At 38.2% G+C, this 23,353-nt stretch overlaps 1 protein-coding gene across 3 annotated transcripts in view; it reads right to left on the minus strand.

The window, feature by feature from the left end:
• The window catches only part of LOC134663999 (zinc finger protein chinmo), a 105,227-nt gene that overhangs the window by 44,943 nt on the left and 36,931 nt on the right, over window positions 1-23,353 (minus strand). Inside the window, exon 1 of one of the 3 annotated variants that reach the window (XM_063520562.1) lies at window positions 19,305-19,621. The exons of 1 other annotated variant lie outside the window; for it this stretch is intronic. The gene's annotated coding sequence lies outside the window, so the exon portion shown is untranslated. Of the gene's footprint in view, window positions 1-19,143; window positions 19,264-19,304; window positions 19,622-23,353 lie in introns of those variants that run through there. One more of the 3 variants, XM_063520563.1, reaches the window with a different exon arrangement.

The following is a 23,353-nucleotide window of genomic DNA, read 5'->3' on the forward strand; positions in this document are numbered from 1 at the left end:
ACGACAAACTTGAAAGTAATTATGAAGTATAAATAACACTTGCACTGCGTATGCTATCAAAATCGTTGCAGACCTTTCATGGTCTAACTCTATTACATTTCTAAATATTAATGTGCTAAACTTCCAAAAATTTCTATAAACTTTGGATTGGAGCTTGCACAATTAACATGGGAGCTTGAAATAATTATAACATATTTTGATTATACTTATCATGTTTTAATCGCTAGTCTTATATTATGCTCTGTCTAATAGCAAGTGATCAGAGATCACATTGTACCCGCTGCGTCCGCTGCGCGAGCGCATGGTATCGTGCAGAACTAATCGACTTAAGTGACACTTAATTCCCATTATCATAAAGCTTTTTGAAATTAGTACGACGTACGCCATTAGATATTCAAAGACGCCGCGGCAGAACTATAGAAGAGTGTAATATATGTAGGTATACGTAAGTCTAAGTGAATCTTCAACAAGCGATTGCGGAGTGTTATGGTGCGAAGAAGCTTTTGCCGTGCTAAGTAATTCTGTTCTATGGGCCCGATTCGGATTTTGAATTAGACATCTATTAGATATCTTTTAGACATCACCAAGATACGATAACGATATGTTTAATATCTAACCTGTCAAATTTTACATTGGCGCGATTCTGTAGATACTCTTGAACGATTTCCTCAGGATATGTCTTAGAGATCCGATTCACATCTATATCTTACGCTATCTAACGTAAAAGTGACATCTAGTACGTGTCGTCTCTTGTGAATATCTTGTAGTTCGAATACGGCAGTATAGCTTCGATAAATTTCTGTAATATTTGATATGAAGATTTATAATTAAATGAGATTTCCAATAGCGCGAGAGTTTCGAATGCGAAAATTCGACAGGATAAACTTTTTTTAACGCATATACAAACGTCAACCATAGATAAAACGTAGCATTACGAAACCGTTTAACGGCTATGATCGATCATAATTAACGCAACAGATACGGTAATAAATAGTAGTCATAAAAGTGCACATTAAGAACTAGTTCGACTTGCAATTCATGGATGACAACTTTCGTTTTAAAATCGAAACGTTGCATAATAATTAATTAGAACATTTTGCGCTTATAGGGAAGAAAAAGATGAAGTTTTAACACTTTTAATAATGTAATGAATAAATAAACATATCTTTTAAAACTGATACCAAGAGCTTTTCATAATATGAAAAAATGAGTACTAATTTTTTCTCAACCTTACGTCCTATTTTTTCTGACACTTTCAAAGAACTATAATACCATGACTCATTGGGATCTAATGAAGTATATTATAGTTAATAGTACGTACTTAAAGAACGGTTACTTATCACTATGATAGCTACATATCATATTCAATCAGATTTCAAACGCGTTAAATATACCTTGCAATCACGCCTCGAAGCCACTTCCAAGTAAAAAAAGGCCCGAATGCAAAGCAAAAAACTAGCCAATAACAAATTAATGGTATGATTGGCTATACTCAATTTAAATACATAATAACAGATCATAGCCATAGTTCCTCTATCAACAATGAAACGACTAGTCTGTGCGGAAAGAAAAGAGTCGTGGAATGTACAGTCTGCAATAATATGTTACACAACGAAGGCCGCAATAATATCTGACACGATCTTATGTGTAGAGCCATAAGAGCGTGTCACATATTTTTGCGGCCTTCGCAGAGTAACATATTATTGCAGGTGACTGTACCTATTGGTCGCAATACATTCCAAGACTCTTCTCTCGCACAGACTATATTGGCGTTATTCATAAACGCGTTACTAGGCTAAATTAGCTATTAATCATTTGTTTTTTCTGTCATTTTGACTTATGTATTTGTAAGAAAGGGATAAAATAATTGAACTAAATCAGGGCCGTAAAGTTTTATAAATAAGGGGATATGATCCCGATTCTGATTTTGAAATAGACATCTAATAGATATTTTTAAAACATCACCAAGATACGATAACGATATGTTTAAGATCTAACCTGTCAAATTTGACATTTGCGCGATTCTGGAGATACTCTTGACCGATTTTCTCAGGATATGACTTAGAGATCCAATTCACATCTAATAGACATCTTACGCTATCTAACGTAAAAGTGACATTGGTTGCCCGAATTGCGCTGCAAAAGTGAACTAGTTGATATCTAAACTATAACGTATCTAGAATGGATCTAGTACGTGTCTCTTGTGAATATCTTGAAGTTCGAATACGGCAGTATAACTTTACTGACTGATCGATACGTTCGTACCTACTCGTACCTAAATATTTCATGCGTGCTCCAATGAAGTCACAATAGATGTACTCTTATTCCGGGTGGGGTGACCAGAAACCGGGTGTCTTCACAAAGACATAATCCTTGACCTAATTTTCAAAATGCAAACACCGGTTTTGGAGAACAACAATCCCACACAGGTCATATTACTTATTGTTTGCACGGTAAGCGATGGGAGAGTTTGACGAAATTGCAAGATATTTCTTTGATTGCTCTCTCGATTGCTTTCTCGATTTCAGCACAATATTAGTTCCTATGATTATTTCATACATCATCATCATCATCTCAGCCATAAGACGTCCACGGCTGAACATAGGCCTCCCCCTTTTTTGGGCGGTGAATGCCATAATCGCCACGCTTGGTTGGCGGGTTGGCGATCGCAGTCGAGTACACCGAATTTAAGGGACGCTGCTGCCCGTCCACCGGTGGTCTTGGACGTGGACCCGGGTCCTGGACGTAGTTTAAGGACTTACCCGGGTCCATGATGCGTAAATATAATTTTGTTATTGGTTTTAGTCATATTTTAGTCCATATTAGTCACTTTTTCTTTTGTGATGAGCAATTTAACCTTTTAGTTGTGTGCGGTGGTCAAAAATCGTGCGTTCAGACTTCGGATAGAGCAGAAAAACAAGTTCTCAAAAAAAAGATTAAAAATTTAGTCAGGATCCTTATCATACACAGATAAGAGGTAAATTACAGGGTGAAATTGTAATCTCTACCAAACCCTGAGGGGTGAATATGTAGGACATACTGTACAAGTTTTACTATGGGGCCAATCCCGAAATCCCGCAAAAATCTGCCGACTCATACATTTCGGTGAATAAGATAAGAGTCAATGCTTTCTATAGAACAGCTGATTTCTTTTTTCGCTATTTCGGGGTTGACCCCATAGTAAAAGTTGTTCAGTATGACCTACATATCCACCCCTCAGAGTATGGTAAGACAAGAATTTCAACACAAAATTTCATTTTCATTCAACCTCAAGTTGGAAAGGTGTTACAAATGTTTATTCCTTATTAAAACAATCTTGTCATTTTCATGGTTTTAAAATAAGTACAATATATGTATAATTACGATTTTTGTTCGAAGCTGTTATTTTAAAACTTCCTGAAGAAACTGGGAGCCCAAAAGGGGATTTTCGAAGCGAATCGAGCGTATCAGATTAAGATACGAGTGATATCTTGCTACCCGTGGAAACTACCTTAATCAATTTTAGTTAGGGGTCTATGTTGGTCCGTAGGTTGGTGGGAGGTTGGTGGGGGGTTGGTGGGCGTTAAAAAAATCGGTAAGTTGATTGTGGATTTGGTTAGTTTCGTCCACATTGATGCTATAATTGTACTAAAACTTGGTAGCGCTCTAAAAGTAACTTGGTTACCTACTGTTTTCCTATTAAATAATAATTATTGTGGGTACAGTCGCCATCAGATATATCGGAGCGGCCAAGGTGTTCACAATATCTGAACACGCACTCTGACGCCTTGACAGTAGAGGCGTGTTCAGATATTTGTGAGCACCTTGGCCGCTCCGATATATCTGATGGCGACTGAATATAGTCAAATAGTATGCTATTGTCTAATTATCGATCTTCCTTGACACATGACATAGTAATTTACATATGTATTATTCTATATTGCGTGTTGGTGTGCACGCACCGCAGTTAAGTAGCTAGGTATTTAGGTAGTTACATCATAATGACAGTAAAAAAACATACGTAAAAAAATTTTAGGTTTTAACATTGCTATGGATATTTTTTACACATTTTTAATTAGCTTCACTACGTATATATATCGGCGGCCGATCGTAAGATCAGGCAGATCGTATTAATGTTCCTGTGTAATGTTTTGACGATAGTCACATTAAACCAATATATAGGTAGGATAGGTTTGTTAGGTTGCTTCAGATGCCCGAAGGGCAAACCGCCCAGAAATATCGACTCAGGGAACGAGTCAAAGATTTTCACGTTTCACGATATGCCTAGGAATTTCACGATGTGCCTGATCTTACGATCGGCCGCCGACTTATACTTAACCATCTTCTTTTTATAGTGCTTTAAATCTTGTAGCTAAAATTTAAACTTAAACTTAAATTTAAAATTTATCTGATTCAGTGGAAATTTGGAATACTATTGCAATTCCGGTGGCAATGCAATAATATGTTAATATGATGGTGATCTGATGATGCAGCCGATAGGTAGCGAAACGAACTTCTCGATAGAAAAAACACAAACACGTGAGTTTAGGCTCATTAGAAAGGCCTAAAGAAGAACACGATACACATGCAAACGTGAAGAAGCACAGTCAGCAATAAAAGTGTATCACAAATAAAAATTTACAGTCTTGTTTATGGCGTGCTTAACATTGGCCATTGGAGAAGGAGACTCCATTTTTGTTTTCAGAAAGTAGTAATTAAGTATGTATAGTAATTATACTTGTAACACTTACTTATAAGTAATTGATTTTTATTTCAAGGTAAGTAGTAGTGCCATCTTTTTTCCGATTTAGTATTTACCATTTATTTAGTAAGGTAAGGTAAATTGATACCATTACATTTTTATAATTTCATTGAACTTTCGAGTGACCGATTCAAGGTTTTATCATATTATACTTATGTTAAGATCAATCTGTCCAAATAATATACGTATTATTGAAAACATTGTTTAAACTGTTGCATTTAATTATGTTTCTTTAATGATTCACATTATTCATATACTTAATGCTGTGAATCATTTCTTTTGTCACTATAATTTTAGTACAAATCTTATTAAAATAACACATTTATCCTTTGAAACATATTGGTTAAGAGTAAGTGTATATGTCAAAGGGTAATTTCTATTAAAACGGAATGGCGAAATGTATTCTCGTTTCTTTATTAGTCGCATGCTTGATTTGGCAGTTGCACTTGTTAACTCTAACCATTTGTATTTAAATTAAATTATTTGCTGAGTTAGTTTAGAAAGGTGTACAATAACATATTAATTAGGTAGTTCAACCATACCCTATTTGGTACTGCCTTAGAGGATATAACCAACGGAGACACAAAATACAAAATAGTACAACAACACAAAACAACAACAAAACAACATATATATATATATATATATGTTTCGGTACAAAATAGTCTGCCGTTTTTTGCGGGGGGAGGGGCACATCAAATGTATACATAACGTCAACATAGCCATGTCAGATAAACGTCAGTCCATACATGTGTTTGACATGTGGTTGATCATTGGCCGCCTTTTTTCGACAGAGGGGAACGCCTGTTAATGACCACTCCGTTTGGTTATATTCTCTAAGGGTACTGCATACCATTTGACATTTCTTTCTAATCTTTCGATATCGAGTCGTAATTCTTATAGTAGAGATGCGTTTTTGTTTAACTATGATGGCAAGTAAGTTGCCGCTACGGACTAAAGGGTTAATTTTGTCTCACATTATGGTTTTGGTCTAATAGGAGCTTTCCTCCCATTCTAAATATGAAATGTTTTAACAAAAGTGAGAACATTACAATTAGTTTTACAGGGAAGCCCAGACTATATAATATATCTAAGAGCTAGTTGTTATTTTTTTTTAATATAGTCATCCAGGGTTCTATTGTACTTTCTATCTTCTTTTCAGACGTAGCAGCCTTCTGAAGCCTACTTAAAGATTTTGAATTTAAAAGAGATGACACAGACCTAATATATACAAAGTCATAACAGAAATCAAAGTATTTTATCCATGACATAACAATTTAATATGTCCATAATTGTTTGGAGTTTAATTATGACACACGCACCAACACAATCCCATCGAGAAACATAGGCCACGCACACTAACGTCCATTGCACACAGACGCGCCACGGCCTCGGTTGCGTAAGCGTCGCGCCTCGAAGGTCCTCGGCGTGTCCTTGGCCCTCCCCAGCCCTCGGGCTCCCGAGGTCCCAGAGGCCTTGAGGAAATGAGGACTTATTACAAAATCAGTTAGCGGACGGTGACAAACGTCGCCCACGACGCCAACGTGGGATGATGAAGATAAGATTGGTGCAGAAATGGAGTTGTGCAGATAACCTTGACAGTGATTGTTATTGAAGTTTAATTAAGTTGAAAAGTTCGCAGTTACTACAACGTAAATTTTATATCAACAGGTTGTTTCGATGTTTAAAAATGTAACCCTAAATTGCGGTGCGCCCTTATAGTGCGCAAAGTTTAGGGAGGTATAAAACTTATGCCTCACTTACGATTAACATAAGGTCGGATTAAAATACACTCTTTCTCACGGAGAGGGCCCTGACGCGAGGTTGCAGCATAGTTTTCAAATTATTATAAATTAAGTATGTACATCTCTCTCTATAAGTAATTCGTTGTGGTAATAAATATTATTAATTAAATTAATAAAAAAAACATACAACCGAACTGATAACCTCCTCCTTTTAGATTTGGAAGTCGTTTAAAAAGAACACGGATTTTGTCTGAGGCTTCGTGCTGCACTAGCGATTTTTTTACAAGACACTGTCGTACTAGTCGAACAAACACGTAAGGAGGTGTTTGAAAACCACGAAAACAAAAAACAGTTAATTCGTTAACTGTCTTACTCGTATCAATTATAAAACATGTCATCACGTTTCGCCTGCAACTCGCCAGAAGTTGCCACGTCTTGTCTAATCACGTTGTTATCAAGCAAATGCCGAGTGCGGTAGGCCTACAAATGTAAGGTTATCTCGCGAAGATAAAACACGTGCCCGCATTTTGGCCCGGTTTCTAAGAAGCGCATATCATAGCAACAAACTTCTTTCATATTCTATTATGTGGAACAATAGAAAAAATGACGAATAGATGACTGGACATCGGCAGGAAATATATATGAGTCGTTGATTATTTGATTTTGATTAAACTAACCTAACACAGTCACATACTAAGGGTCATTTGCACCATTCACTAGCCCGGGGTTACCCAGTTAAACCTGAAGTTACCATGGTTACCATACAGTACAATTTGACACTGGGTTAAAACGGTTTAATCGGTTAACTCCGGGTTAGGGGGATGGTGCAAGTGGCTCTATAAGATTTTAATGTTCCAAAGATAAATTCCGTGATTATTTAGAAAACCTGCTCACAAAGACTACGCTAAAATGGTTCGTACATGACACTTAACCCATCTTCACATCTGCGCGCCATCGAATCTATGATAAAATAATTGAGTTCGAATTTCAAAAGTATGTTCGCGGTATGCGCTACGCTCGTCTCTGATTGGCCACTAGGATTCGGTAGTCACGAGTACGGAAACGCAGAGTATAACAGAAAGATTGTACTATAAATTGTAGAGCCGACCTTCATACCTACGCGGTGTCATACAACGATGGTTGTGAGATATAACGCAACGTTCCAATAAAAATACACGTAAAGTTTATGTTAGAGTTGGTATAGTTTTTGTTACGTTTTTTCAAATCCACGCCTATTAAATTTAAATTCAAGGTGAAATAGATGAAAACAAATGAATAGAAATCAAAGTGCAAAACATTGCAAAAACAACAACACGTGCATGGTCATTACCGAGTGACGTGGCTGAAACTAATTTCAAAAAGTTTAGTGGCGTTTTACGCACACTTGGACCTTAGTCTAACCCTAATGTATTGTAATTATCATTTTTACTGTCTTCTACTTTGGCTGTCCCATTGAAACCAGCGGCATTACATCAGCCGGTATGAAACAGCCAAATTTTTTTTCGCGATTTCGGCATTCATCCTATAACTAATCAAAGTTGTTCAGTATGCCCTAGAAAGTCACTACGCAGAGTATGGCTGGTGGTTAAAATCTCGGCCTGTATGTCCTTAATAAGTTTTAAGTTAAACACAAGTTAAAATGAAAATGCCCTGAGACATCCTCAGCGGCCGGACTGCAGCGGAGGCGCGCGCTAGGTGCTAATCGGCCGCCACGGCCCGCGCGGGGCCACGACAGTCTCTATGCAAATGCTAATGCGTTACGCGACCAGTTTCGCCGAGTTCCGGGCCCACTACCCATCTATTCACGCCCAAACTGGATTTTATGGAATTCATTAAGAAACCCTCATTGGAAGGGATTCGATTGATGTTCAAATCATAGATAAAAACGTCTTCATGAATGATGTCAGACCGTGAACCGGTCGTGGGATCTTGAAAAGAGTATTAATGATGCAATATCGGTTAACAAAAAAACAGTAGATACGAATGTCTCATTATCAAGTTCAACAGCCTCAAAACGACAGCACGTGTATGCAAAACCGAGACAGCGGCGCAGCAGTGTGCAAAAATGTCCTCTGTAAGGGGCATTTTAAGGTGCATTCTGCCGGAATCTCGCGCTCTTGAAATTTATCGTATGCTGCGTATCGATACAATTTGTCAATGCCAAATCGCAGTAGGCACTCATTAAATCTGTTTGGATGGGAGGACTTCTTGTTTCGGGGCCTTCTACTACACTTACGCACTTCCTGGTCCATATATTTTGCTAACGGCCAAACATATGCCTACAAGAATCTCGTTGGGATCTTGATAATAATAGAAAAGGACAATACTTTCCTCGTATCCATGTTTCCAATTCCAGAGTCCTTGAATCGTTAACAGAAAACCATTAGAGCTCAATAGAGCCGTGCACTCATAGTACGTATCACTGCAAAGTTTTGTTTTGTTCACTTGTGTTTCGTATCACTGTGGCTTACACTTTATGTTGGCACCGTGTATTCACTTCCGCATATTGCCGCGCGCCGCGCCCGCGCCGCAGTGGTTGCCGCTAAGAGCCGAGCTCGCGAATGCGACCGCACGACCGCCGAAAAGTCTTCGCGCCGAACGAATGCAGAAAATTCGGACGCGTCGAGTGGGGGGCGCTCTACGACTAGCCGAAACGCGTACGTGCAACGCTTCGCTATGAAAAAGTCCAAGGTTAACTCGCGCTGCCAAAAAAAGACGCACGCAAAATAAAAAATGATGGTTAGAGGCGCCCTCGCGGTGGTGCAGGCGTGCAGGCGTCTGCCGCGCCCGTCTGTGCTGCGTGCTACACCGAAATAAACCCACTCTGCACGCTTGTTGTTATAATAACAACCGCAATATTTTCCTAGTTAGGCTGTGGCCTAATGCAGGAATTCCCATCGTGATATCTCATCATAAGCAGCGAGTTCGTAAAATAAACTCAGGATAAGTTTGAAGTAAAACAATAGGTAACCATTTACATAGTTATGACGGTATTAAAATAATTATTACCCGCGGCTCTACCCACAAAAACTTAAAAACCCTAATTAAATCGACTGTCTAATGTCCTACAGAACCGAATCCCAGATGACGAAACGAACGTTTTGAGTGCAGACTAATTGCATAATGCTTAGAAAAAAAATCATTGCGAAAAATTTAAACCAACTGTAACTCAAATGCCGCATTAAATTTAATTTTCATAAACGTCGAGGAAAGTAAAGTCAGCAGCAGAAAGCAATCTTGGTGACAGGCCGTTTCCCGAGATTGAACGGCGGCCGCATCGAAAAGGCAGACGCAGCGTGACCATAAGGACTGATGATGAGGCATTACCCCGATCAAACTAAGATTTGTCGGGACCTTTTTGGGATTTTTGTATGAGTTATGCCGCTTTAAATACTTGTTCGTGGTTAGAATACATCCCAGTGACATTCACGTTTGCATATTTGTCCATATCAGCATTCGTTTAATTAAATTAAATTAGAGTTAGGTGGTTCCAATATTTTCAATAAATATTTGTTCCAGAACGGTAGGTATTTTCAAAACAAATTTGAATATAGGTTAAGAACAATTCAAGATCATTAATGATAATAATGATTCGGCTACCAGCATTTAAACAGTCGACGATCAAGATATGTTTACACTTTTGCACCTTAAACCTTTATAATAAGGCGAAAATTATCAACATATCTTCGACGTTGACTGTACTATAGCAAATATCAATAGCACATAAATATATGCGCTGTGATTTCTATGGTGTTTCTCTTCACATTTTGACGACCAATAGACCATATACAAATATTATTATTTTACCTTATATAAAATAAATTAGAAACATATGTTTACGACCTTGACTGTACTCGAATACGCAATAAATGCCTATGAAGCCCATAATCACATGATACCTTTTTCCTTTACTCTGTCACATCTATTATGGAACTTATGCATAGGAGACAAAGTCCAAAATCACTTGCATGGTTGAACCGAGCCGGCCCTTTTTCAGCGGCCTCGCATTGTAGTTCCGTATTTATATGTATAAATAATTATTAAATGCAGTAAAATATAAAGAATAACACAATTTAGTGAACGCTGTTCCCTTATCAATAATAGCAAAGCCACGTGAATTATGATAACGTACGAATTAGAAGTAGGGTGTTGTTTTTTACGTGATTTTCAAAAAGTGACCAAATAGAGATAAAAGACTTATTTTGATCAGAGTGGGGGGCAATATTTTATTTGTTAAGTTAGTTTTATTCATTCTTAGATTTATTATAGTTTATAATTTGTATGTTTAATAATCTTAATGTTTATAAAAAATTTGATTGTTTCTTAAGGGTTGAATTTCTCAAAAAAAAAGACTTATTTTTGACATAAAAGTGCAATAAGGTTTTGTTTATGATACTTACAGGAAGCTTTTCTGTTTAGTGCAAAATAATTTAGACACAATAATATTTTCATGACATTAGTTTGAAATATTTTTGTTAGCATTTTATAGCAAGGCAAATATTAATCACTCTTTCTGAAATTTACTTAGTACTCGTGCACATATTAACAATTACTCAGTGTTGCCAACTCGGATTTAAAAATAATGCTAATGTCTAGGTACTCTAGATTATGCCAAAATTATGCCAAAGCTTTTTGAAATATATGCTGAAAAAAATGCTAAAATGTTACTTGAAACTTATAACACATACATTTTTAAAATGTGTCGCCACTTCTTTCCACTGACAAGATCTGCTTGAGCAATTTTATATAGTCCGTCGACGTCCAGCCGTCCACAAAAGTCAAAATTCATTTGAAAATATGAAGCACATAAGGCGATGGCGCATATTGTTGTTGCAAAGTTGGTGCAAACTTGGCTTTGACTAAATTATGCTAAAAAATATGCCAGATGATTAATGGAAAATTTTGGTGCCAAAGAGTGAAAATATGCCAGATCTGGCATCATTTATGCCAAGTTGGCAACACTGCAATTACTATATCAGTACTGTGTGATCCAGACTTGGTACCTGCGTTGCTGGCTCTAGTTATGTATTAAAGACCGCACCATTTTCTTTTTTTATGATATATTTTTTATTTTATTTTATTTTACATATAAGAAGCAAACGAGCAGACGAATCGCCTGATGGTTAGCAATTATCGACGCCCATGGACACCTGCAACACCAGAGGGGTTGCATGCCGTTACTGGTATTTAAGATGGGAGTACGCTCTTTTCATGAAGGTAAGTTAGAAGGTACTCATAGCGCAGGCTTCAGTTAGCACGGACATGGAATATAGCAATATGACAGCTGACATATAAAATCATATAAGTGGGTTTTCAGAAAAAATGGTACTATTTATACTTTTTTTCGAAAAACCATCACCTTTTGGGTTATTTAGACTCAGAATCATGAGTACCTTACCTACTATTGAATGAGAAAAAAAGGATCCCCATTTTTTCATACAAATGTTGGGTGTCAGTTTTTTGTAACGGTCCATACTTACAAAATTATGTGAAAATGCGTTACAAAACAGATTTTTTTTGGACACATATTTTTCTTTTTAAATCGATAGTCGTCATGATTCGGAGTAGAAATAGCCCAAAAATTAATGAATTTTCGAAAAACTGTAAATGGTATTTTTTTTGTGAAAATGCCCATAATTCCATTTACAGTCGGCGGCGTCTATAAGCGCGTGCAGACGCATCTGTACGGCTACCATCAGTTTGGCATTGGCATTGACATAAACGCTATCGTGAACGTAATTTACTTTCTATATATCTCTTTCGCACTAATAGATTTATCAGTACGAGCGAGATGCATAGAAAGTAAATTACGTTCACGATAGCGTTTATGTCAATGCCAATGCCAAACTGATGGTTTTTTTTTTTTTTTATGCATGGGTTTACTCATGGCCACAGACTAGCCGAGGCGTAGACGTGGCCTACGATGGAGCGAGCTCGCCCAGAAGGTGCCTGTTCACTCTTGATTTGAAGGTTGCCGGGTTATAAGAGCACGGAAATATAGACGCCGGCAAGGAATTCCATTCCTTGGCAGTGCGCATAAGGAAAGTAGAAGCAAAGCGCTTAGTGCGAATTGGTGGAATATCTACCAAGTAAGGATGGAAACCGGCCGTGCGTCTAAAAGTCCGATGGTAGAATGGGGACGGTGGAATGAGCTCGTGTAGCTCTTGGGCACACTCCCCGAAGTGCAACCTGTAGAATACCGACAGGCTGGTAGCCGTACTGGTCTGTATAAGCCTTAGGCCCACTTGCACCATCCCACTAAGCGGTTATATCGTTAACCTAGTGTCAAATTGTATGGGTAACCATGGCAACTCCAGGTTTAACCGGTTAACCCCGGGTTAGTGGAATGGTGCAAGTGGGCCTTAAACTGTAAAGATTTGCGTGAGTCCCGAGCCTAGCGGTAGTGGACGTTATGAGATTAATTGGAACTCATTGACGTGACCGAAATCGCAATCATTACTGGGTTAATGGGGTGGTTGACTGTAAAAAATAGTTTCATGCTAAGGGCTTACCTAAACGAACGGCACAAGCATTTAATCTGCTATTTATATAAGGTTTAAACTTACCGCAATGTACCTTATAGCATTAAATATTTAATACACATTGGACAAAGAAACTGGATAGGTGGTAACCCTTAGCTGCTAGCATCGCAATTGCAATTTCTCAGCTAAATTAAAGTTCGCGTTCATTCTGACTGTTATATATCCTAAGTGCTTTTGAAATACTGAACAAGTTTGTTCTTTGAAGTTTTGAACTTTTGATATTTTATTTTATCATACGCGTTGACAGTTGTTTGCCTTATAACATAAATTGTATGAATACAAAATAAAGAAACACTCGTGTAGATTCCATTTTAGTGCAGTGTTAATCGACTAAGTTAAATGCAGGATACGGTTATCTCTAACATAGTCACAAATTTAAATTTCGTATGATAAAAAAGCAAAATGTTATATTTTATTTTACCAAACGAAAAGTTTCAGTTTCCAAAGAAAATTATTTACATATGTTATAAGGCAAACAACTGTCAAACATTCTATGAAACACATGCCACATTTTAATCATCGTTTGAACTGAATTAAAGATTGAGTGTATAATGTGTGACTTGGGTTGAGAAACTTGAAAACGAACCGGAACAATACCACAAAGCTGTGTAAAATATTGCCTATCCAATGATTTTAACCGGTAAACGGTGAGACGAGGGAAGTGATCACCGATATATGTACAGATGTAGTGCATAATTGTTTTCCATCATATTTTCTCAGAAACGTTAGTATTTGTCATGCTACTTCAGTCAACCTAAGTACTTTTTGTGCCGAGACTCACTGAAATAGCAAGACATATCACTGTCATTTCACGGAAACATACGTGTTTTCGTGAAAATACGAAGGAAAATAATATGTTACACTTCGAAGGCCGCAAAACTATGTGACACGCTCTTATGGCTCTAAAAATAAGATCGTGTCAGATATTTTTGCGGCCCTCGTTGTGTAACATATTATTGCAGGTGACTGTACAACGTTGCCTTAGTTACAGACGTCATAATCATAATATTGACAGGCTTTAAGTCATAACTTGGTTTAAGAAAACAATTTTACGAACGCATTTTCCATTAATGATAACCTTACTGAAAGTTCGTACCAGAAAGTTTCATTATTGTCCCCTTTCGATGAATCCCCCTGCACAATCGGAAGCGAACCCGAAGACAGAATTTTCCGGAAGCAGGGTAAAAGATTAAATTGAAGATGAATGTTTGTATGTAAAACGAGGATTCCAGACAGGAACGTAGAAGTCCAAACAAGATCACAGTACACATATTTAATTACACAAACGGGTCTACCGCGATAACGTGGAATTTAAGGTAAAAACAATGGAATTATATCGCGGTAGACCCGTTTGTGTAAGTAAATATATGTACATACTCGTACAAACGCGAGTGTTATCATAGTACTATTACAATTTCTCGGGTTTCCACAAATTTGTAATTACAACTCGCGACATATTTCGAAGAACCTAATAGTTAGTTCTTCATTTTAAGCGTTGAGAATATCTAGGCTGACTAATTTAGTTATCGTTGATTAATTATCACTCGTCGTAAATTTAAGAGTTAGACTCTTGTCGGTGTAGCTCTCACCTTTTGACTCTATCCAGGGCCGCCTCCTTGATTTTCTTATACGACATTACAGCTACCTTTTCTTTAATTATCACTAAATCTTATAAAACAGAGTCCCCCGCCGCGTCTGTCTGTTCGTCTGTATGTATGTCCGCGATGAACTCAAAAACTACTGAACGGATTTGCATGCGGTTTCCACCTATAATTTTGTGTTTTGTGGAAGCCGAGCCGGGTCGCTAATTAGTGTTAATATAATTCGCGTTTAAGCTTTGGTAGCTTAGCGGTGAGGTGTGACTTTCAATCCGTAAGGTCGCGGATTCATACCCTGGTTCATACCAGTGAGATTTTCGGAACTTATGAATGACATATCAGATATTTATCAGTCGCATTTCGCTGAAGGAAAACATCGTGAGAAAACCGGACCAATCCCAATCCTTCTAGTAGTTTCCCCTCTGAGTTGGGAAGTCAGATGGCATTGGCAGTCGGTTTCGAATAAATTAGTGCCTACGGCAATTTTCGGGATTAGATTTGCCAAGCGGACTCCAGGCTCCCATGAGTCGTTGCAAAAAGCCGGGACAACGATATGATTCACGTATAAATTTATTATATAAGAACGAACCGTTTTACACAACCTGTATAAAACAAAAGGGCTTCAAAATTCTTGCAGCTATCTAATCAGCGCAGACGCACACAAGTGCAAGGTTTATCAGTGGGCGTTAGAATAACAGTTTCTTGGATTGACACTGAGCCCTTTATAAAATTGTGTGCAGTCTTAATACAATGGAAAAGGCAAATATCCATTTATTTTCTTAAGAAAATAGTGAATGATGGATTTTTCTACTGGAAAAGCGAAGCGAAGTGGATTCGATTGTTTCATAAGTTTCGTAACAAAACGAATACTTACGTAACAATAATTTCATCGCTAAATGTGCATAATTATTTTCCTTCGAATTTTCACGGAAAAATACGAACATGTCTTGCTATTTCAGACAGTCTCGGCACAAAGAGTACTTAGGTTGACTGAAGTAGCATGACAAATACTAACATTTCTGGGAAAATATGATGGAAAACAATTATACACTACACATCTGCATGTATATAATAATGTATCGGTGATCACGTCCCTCATCTCACCGTTTACCGGTTAAAATCATTGGACAATGGACAGGCAATATTTTACAGAGCCTTATGGTATTGTTCCGGTTCGTTTTCAAGTTTTTCAACCCAAGTCACACATTATACATTCAATATTTAATTCTGTTCAAACGATGATTAAAATATAGCATATGGCAAATATGTGTTTCATAGAACTTTCCTCGAAAATTATAGTTGCAAACTTTATCATCCTTATACAACGCGTTACATCAGCCACTGAAACTGGAGTGGGTACTCGTTGTATAAGTCATACTGAGTATCTTTTACTATGGGACTAACCCCGAAATTGCGATCATAAAATTGACACTCCCATAGAAGATATCAGCCAGCCGAAATGTATGGGAGAGTCAATTTTTTTTTTCGCGATTTCGGGGTTGGTTCTATAGCAAAAGTTGCTCAGTATGACCTATACAACGTGTGCCCATCCCACTTTCAGTGGCTGGTGTAACACCTTGTATAATTATAAATATATTACGTTATTTTTACGCTTATCGATGAGGAATTCAGAGCATCAAAACTGCAAGATTCCATTAAAATAAAAAGTTGCTGTAAGTTTTCTTTGCGACAATAAATGACTTTTTATTTATTTATTTTATTTAGTATCTATTTTTTATTTTAGAAATAAACCGCATACAATGTATTTCCCCGATGATGATGTATGTTGAAGTTTGTACCAAATATGCGAAACCGCAAACATCCCATGCGTTTGGGTAAATCCGTAAGTTATCTAGTTACATGTAGTTGCGCCAATAATGTAACAATAGGTAACGAAATAACAATACATTTGAAATATATTTCGTCGAAGCTAGTATTTATAGTAATAACTACAAAACAGAGATCCTACCGCGAAAACCAAAGTGCGCAAATTGCGGGCAGCTTTCTCATTTACCTACTCCGCAGTGAATTTCAGTTTTCGCGGTTATAGCCGTTGCGTGTATATCTATCGAATCCCCACGAGTGCGCAAATGTGTTTAATAGTCAAAAGTACAGTAAATACTTACCAAAAGTACGGTATTAATATATTTACTGAGCTGAGCTAGATGTACAGTAAAAACACAGAAAGGTTATTCGAAATCAAACCTTGTGGTAACGTCAGAAAGACTATATCATATTGTCTTTTTTTTTCCTCATCCGTAGGTACTCATATTTTGTACACATATCATAAATTGTCGTCAATGACCATCTTATTTCATTGCATTATTGCGTACCGAAAGCTATTTAGATACATAGCCCGATTTCTTCTTTCATCCATACCGTTTGCAGGGGGGTGAATGCCGTGATATTCTCATTTCTTTTCGAGCTCTGGCGATTCGAACGCATAGCCAAACCAGTGTAACCGTAAAACCGAGACCCTTAATAACTATTTGGTAGCAGGGAGCGCTTTTATACTGGTCCAGTAAGTGTTCGCCTCCTTATGCGTTTAGAATGAGCCCAGAAGCGCAATAACGATGCTCGTAGAATACGAACAACTTATTTATTTCCCTACTATTTGCAATAAGCCACCTTTGCGACATTTCGACAATTGATATTGATTTTATATTTCTGAGCCCTTAAGTAAATATATCGTTTGATGGTGGAAAGCAAAGAACCGAAAAACCGCGTACTGTCAGCAGGATTGTATGCCATTACTAAAAAGAAAACGATATTTTCCCTTAATGACATTAGAAGCAACTGGTGTTGCTTTATGTTGTTGCTTTTCAACGCCATCAAAAGACACAAAACGAATTTAATTTATCGTAAATTAAAGTTGTTTTTGGTTTTTCGAAGCTACGCGTTGCACCAAGCTATTTTTGTGTCAAAGGTGTCATCAAGCGTCATTGTCAAGTTGTAGATATGTCACTTTTATCACTGGCAGGTATCGGTATCGTATCGCTGTGACTTATTATGAGCATTGTTCGAATTGGGCCGATAGAATCTACGCGTTTTCTGTGCACTCCTAAATGTTAGCGCAACGCTCGTGGAAGCTATTTTCCTTACTGAAGCGGTCTAAGGTTCTTTTCAGGGTGGCTCAGAGATGCATACATATACGCCAAATTTTTACAGCATTTTGTTATTATATAAACTGTTCTATTGTATATTCCAGTATGGAAATAAAATTTCTACGTGCTAATACTACACCCACAGTACAGGTAAGCTCTAACAATTACATCACAACAAGTACCTACCTACTTTATCGCTTGTTTTGATTGAAATATAGGTAGGTATATCACGAGAATTTCATCAATAGACTTGTGGCCTGTTTAAACGTGCAAACTACCGTAAATGAACAAACTAAAAACGTCCGTTATAACTTATAATTTCGTAAAACTGAACAACATAAAGGGCGTTCGAAATTCAAACGACTTTTTCGTTGACAATTTTTTCATAAGGCATATCATGGCAGTTATTCTGATCGCCTGACAAGCATCCGACTCAAGCCAACCAGTTTTCATGTGATCTCTGATAACGCACAGTTGTTACGGATCTCCTATACTGGTTTGCGTACAGTCAATGCTCGCCTGCGTTCTGCAGGCTTTAGCAATGGCAGCGCTACTCGCACTTCCACATCTGGACAAATATTAGCGCATGCGTACATACAAGCGTTCAATGTCAAACTCTTGCATCTGACTTGATAAATAGGTACCCGACAATGGCACCTGACTTTACATATTAACTACGTTATTACTTTGAATGTTAGACACCTCGTCAACCGTTGCGTGTATGGACAATGAATTCACTTCCTTAATTGGCTAATAAGATTAAATATTCGTAGACCGGCTTAAAATATCGCCTCCGTGCTGTTTTTACAGAACTTTTTTAATAGGTATTCGTTGAGACTGTTACGTACAATACGAGACCTTATGCTGATATAAACTATAGACTCCTTTTTTATTAGAAAAAGCTCTATTTGCTTGTATATTATTGTGTTAAAGAGTTAAACTGAAAATTTCCTACATGCAGATGATTAGTAGAATAAAATAATTTGCGCGGGTAGGTATATATTTTTCTAAACGAAATGATGGGAAGAATAGTGTACATATATAATCATATATTTGGTCGAAAATAACAATGACGGATTTAGACTACGGGTGTTTAAAATTAACTTAATTTAATAACATTACCTATTAGATTACGCGTTCGTAATAACTACAATGTTTCCGGTTCACAACAAAAATACTAGCGCGTACTATGTGTCATGAAAATATGGAAAACAGGTTATAATGACCAAATTTTATTTACTAACTTGAATTGAATAGTCTCTAATAGTAACTTACTATTCTGTATTCATTACAAGACACACGACAAGCTTGTGTTACTAACCGATTTAACGCGGGCGTAAAGTTAGAACTGTTCGTGTAATTTTATATTAAACCCATGCATTTAAGTAATAAAAATTATCAAAAAAATCAAACCTTATTGTACCAAATGGCCATGAATAGAAATCAGCGGACAAAGGAAATGCACGTATCCGCTGAAATACTGCAAACTGTAAAACGGCGATAACACGCCGGGTGCCGTAACAGTAACAGCGCCGCACCGAAACCGCAACACACAGAAAATATGCGGTACTCACGTTGAGTTGTCACTCCGCCATCGGCGGGCAAGCGAGCGAGTCTGGGCCGGTGGCCAGGTGGGCAGAACTCGGCCTGAAGCTGCGACGCCGCGGACGCGCGGTATCGAGGAAGTAAGTCCGGGCAAACTGTCAACGCTCGTGCGGAAATCGGGCGGCGTCCGCAGCGCGCACGCGCCGGGCACCCGTCAACAGCCGCCCTGCAGCCCGCCCGGGGGCCACCCCCTACGCACCTACCCTTTAAATCGAACGTCATATCCCGCCACACCGTTCGCCCCACCGCCCGCCGTAATTTCTGAAAAGCGCTGACTGCCCCCCCTCGACCCTAAAAAATGCATTGCGTAACGGTTTTATAAATTCCCAAATTCTTTGTTTGTCCAATCAATTATCCACCTGTATCGGAGGGGCATCGGAGCGGAGACAATACTGTGTAATCAGTCGCAGTAATTGGGGTTTTCGGTTTTTTACAGTCGATTTTCAACTAGACGGTGACTCGGTGACCCTAAAAGTTTTATTCGCTTTTTATTAAGGTTTCGGTGGATTATTATCCTGAAATCTCTGGTGCGTTTTATAGCTCCGTGGACGGAGTGGCGAGGAGGAAAAATGAAATATGCGGGGACTGAGGAGATATAAATATTGCCGCAAATTTCCCTTTATTGAATCCTGACAATTTTCGGTCGAACTAAAGGCGTTCGCAATTTCCTGGAAATAACTCTTAACGTTGGGGAGGACTTCGAGAATTTTAAAAATTGAATTTAGTATACAGCATTACGAGACCATAAGGATATTAAATATATAACTCGTAAAATTTTATATATAAATGACATGCGATATTATAGCAACGACAGTTGGCTTACATTTAAGTTTTTTAAGTATATATTTAATTTAAGTGTATATGTATAATTGTATACGAGTATATAACCGTCAGGAAATTAATGATACATAAATGTTAATATATTTTTTTTTATGTTTTATAATGGGACGTACCACATTATTACAATCTATATATTGTAAATATAGATGTCAATCACAACCACACTGGCCAGAGTTAATCATCGTTGATTTTTTTCATTGTGATTGACATCTGTATTTACAATTTATAGATTGAACTAATGATTTTTTCCCCCATATAAATATCCAATTACTTAGGCATTTTTTTATAGAAAAGGTGAAATGTCACTATATTAATTTCCCAGCGCGCATAAGTTGTTCGCAGAAATCGCGAAGCGTCTGGTTGACGTAACTGGTGACCGAAGAGCTGGCGGCTACCTCGCACAACGTATCAGTATTGCGATACAGCGGGGAAATGCCGCCAGCATCCTTGGTACAATGCCTCAGGGGCCTATTTTAGTTAGATTTAAGCTAGTTATTAATTTCGTTTAGTTGTACTACTGTATATATATTGTATGTAAATAAATTATTTCAATAATAAATAATAATGCGCCCGCAGGGCAGCTTGTGGCGAGCTGTTGGGGAGTAACGACCCCACGGACCCGAGTGCTCCCGAGAGTCGGTCAGGGTCTCCGTCTCCGGCGTGTCTTCGTCGGTCGGAGTGGACCCCAAGGGGACCCGCAGGACTCTCAGCTCTGGCTTGCCTTAATTGGCCGTCCAGAGAGGAGTCGTTAGAGCTATATGCTCCAGGGGTGGAAGTGAAAGATGCATAAGACGCGAGTTGGCACAGTGGCTGTTATCAGCCACTGGGTAAAAATCGGCGCACACCTCTCGACACCCCTGAGCCGCTCACACCGATGTTGCTCCTGGTCGTCTTCGCGACGGCAGTTTCAGGGGCCCATCTAGTCAGCGGCAAGTCACCACCTGCCTCGATAACGTGTTTTAGCATTGTTATGGCAGGTGTCCGGACTTCTCTACAATAGCCAAGTCTCATTGTCCATCCAAACTTCAAATCCATAGACCGGTATACTATTCACTTTTTCTGCAATAGTCCCAATGCCTGCTGCGACCGGTTCATGGGTGTTTATTGTCGCGCCTGTGAACGGGTTCCAGCAGGCGTTCTACATGACATTAAAGCTCTCCAAGGGGCCTCTACGTGTTGGATCTATATCCCCACGCAAGCCTATCAAAAGACCGGGATTTGTAAGCCCGTGAATTCCAAAATAATAATGCAACCACTTAAATGGCCCCTTTCTGTACAAAGTGTCTCGTTCTTATATCCCTCGAGTGTTATGATTTAATAAAATCAGAACGCACTGCAAGGGTTTGACTTTAATAACTATGAGAGCTATTTTCGAGTCCTATAGGAATTGAAGAAGCATTTTTACTGTAATATATACAGTCAGCCAAGAAAGTGGTTTACCACTTTTCGACTCTATCATCTGATTGATAAAGTCGAAAAGTGTTAGACCACTTTCTTGGCTGACTGTACAAGTGTTTTCACGTGAATCAAACCATTTTGTTTACTTTGACGACGATATGTGACGTTCCAAGGCAAAAGGTACCTTATGGCGGTCGGCGCTTTCGTACGTAGCACCACATTATTATTAGAGCATCGTTAATAATAGGGTACCTACTTAAGTGCCAAACGCACATAAGGTACCTATACCTGTGGAACGTCACATATACTTCCAGTTTTTATTTAACCAAAGTAAGTAGGAGGAGCGGAAGCCAACCGAGTGCATGTCTTTCCAAGTTTGCGCCTGTCATAGAGCCGAACCAAGATAACTCTGCGTGGCATTTGCAATGACAAAGTGTGGCAATGTCACCATTAATGTAAAATTTCTATGAAAATATGACGTTTATATGACTCTTTGTTCTGCTTATGTCGGTACACAGCAGGGGCGGCGCGTCAAACCATATCCATAGGCAAGCCGGGGCTAATTTGGCTTACATATTTCCTTTACAACTCTGCTCGAACGTCCAAAAACAGGCAAGCCGGTAGGAATCGGCTTTTATGGACGCGCCGCCACTGGTACACAGTCTAGGGGCCCACAGATTACCAGTTCGCCGGACGATATCAGACTGTCAGTTCTTCGGAGCTGTCAAATTTTGCGTTTAACGGACAGGCTGATATCGTCCGGCGAACTGATAATCTGTGGGACCCTTAGTATAGACGGACTCTAAAAGAATTACGAGCAAGTTCTAAAATTCTCAAGAAACACAATACAACACCGTCTCTATCTCAAAAATAATTAGGTTACCACATTAAAATACGCACAAAACTAGTTGTGACATTCGAATATCATTCGGAAAAACATTGGCCCTGACATTTAGATAGAACTGAATGCCTAAATCCTTAGGCTTGATGTCATGTAACAAATTTAATTTGTAAACTTCTCGTAAAACCAGCTTGAGTAATTTCGATTGACTACGTTTTTAAAGCCACCTAGGCGTTTTATTAAGCGCCTAACGACTCGATGTAAAATAACAAGACATAATTTGAATATTAAATAATTACTTTAAATACCAAATCAGATTGTTGAAGACATACTTTAATCTATCAAAGTTTCTGATTTTTTGAATAAATGCTCTTCTTTTTGTTATGAGAAATGTTTTTGTTTGGTTACACAAAACGGAGAACGTGACATGTCTTTCTCAGAGTTTTCTTCTTGAGATAACAGAGACACATAAAATTTTGGTGAATTTCTTTGAATTTTACCAATTAGACGTATAAGAGTTTGAATAAGTAAACGCACAATTACACACAACTGCTTCTGCAAATGCTAATTTAAATGTTCGTAAAGTTAAATGGGGTTGGCCGGTGGAAGTTTTTACAAATAGATCATATATTTTTTTAGGGTTCCGTACCCAAAGGGTAAAACGGGACCCTATTACTAAGACTTCGCTGTCCGTCCGTCTGTCACCAGGCTGTATCTCACGAACCGTGATAGCTAGACAGTTGAAATTTTCACAGATGATGTATTTCTGTTGCCGCTATAACAACAAATACTAAAAACAGAATAAAATTAAGATTTAAATGGGGCTCCCATACAAAAAACGTGATTTTTGACCAAAGTAAGCAGCGTCGGGAGTGGTCAGTACTTGGATGGGTGATCGTTTTTTTTTGCTTTTTTTTGTTTTTTTTTTGCATTATGGTA

The sequence above is a fragment of the Cydia fagiglandana genome, chromosome 4 (assembly GCF_963556715.1).
Source record: "Cydia fagiglandana chromosome 4, ilCydFagi1.1, whole genome shotgun sequence".
NCBI classification, from domain to species: Eukaryota; Metazoa; Arthropoda; class Insecta; order Lepidoptera; family Tortricidae; genus Cydia; species Cydia fagiglandana.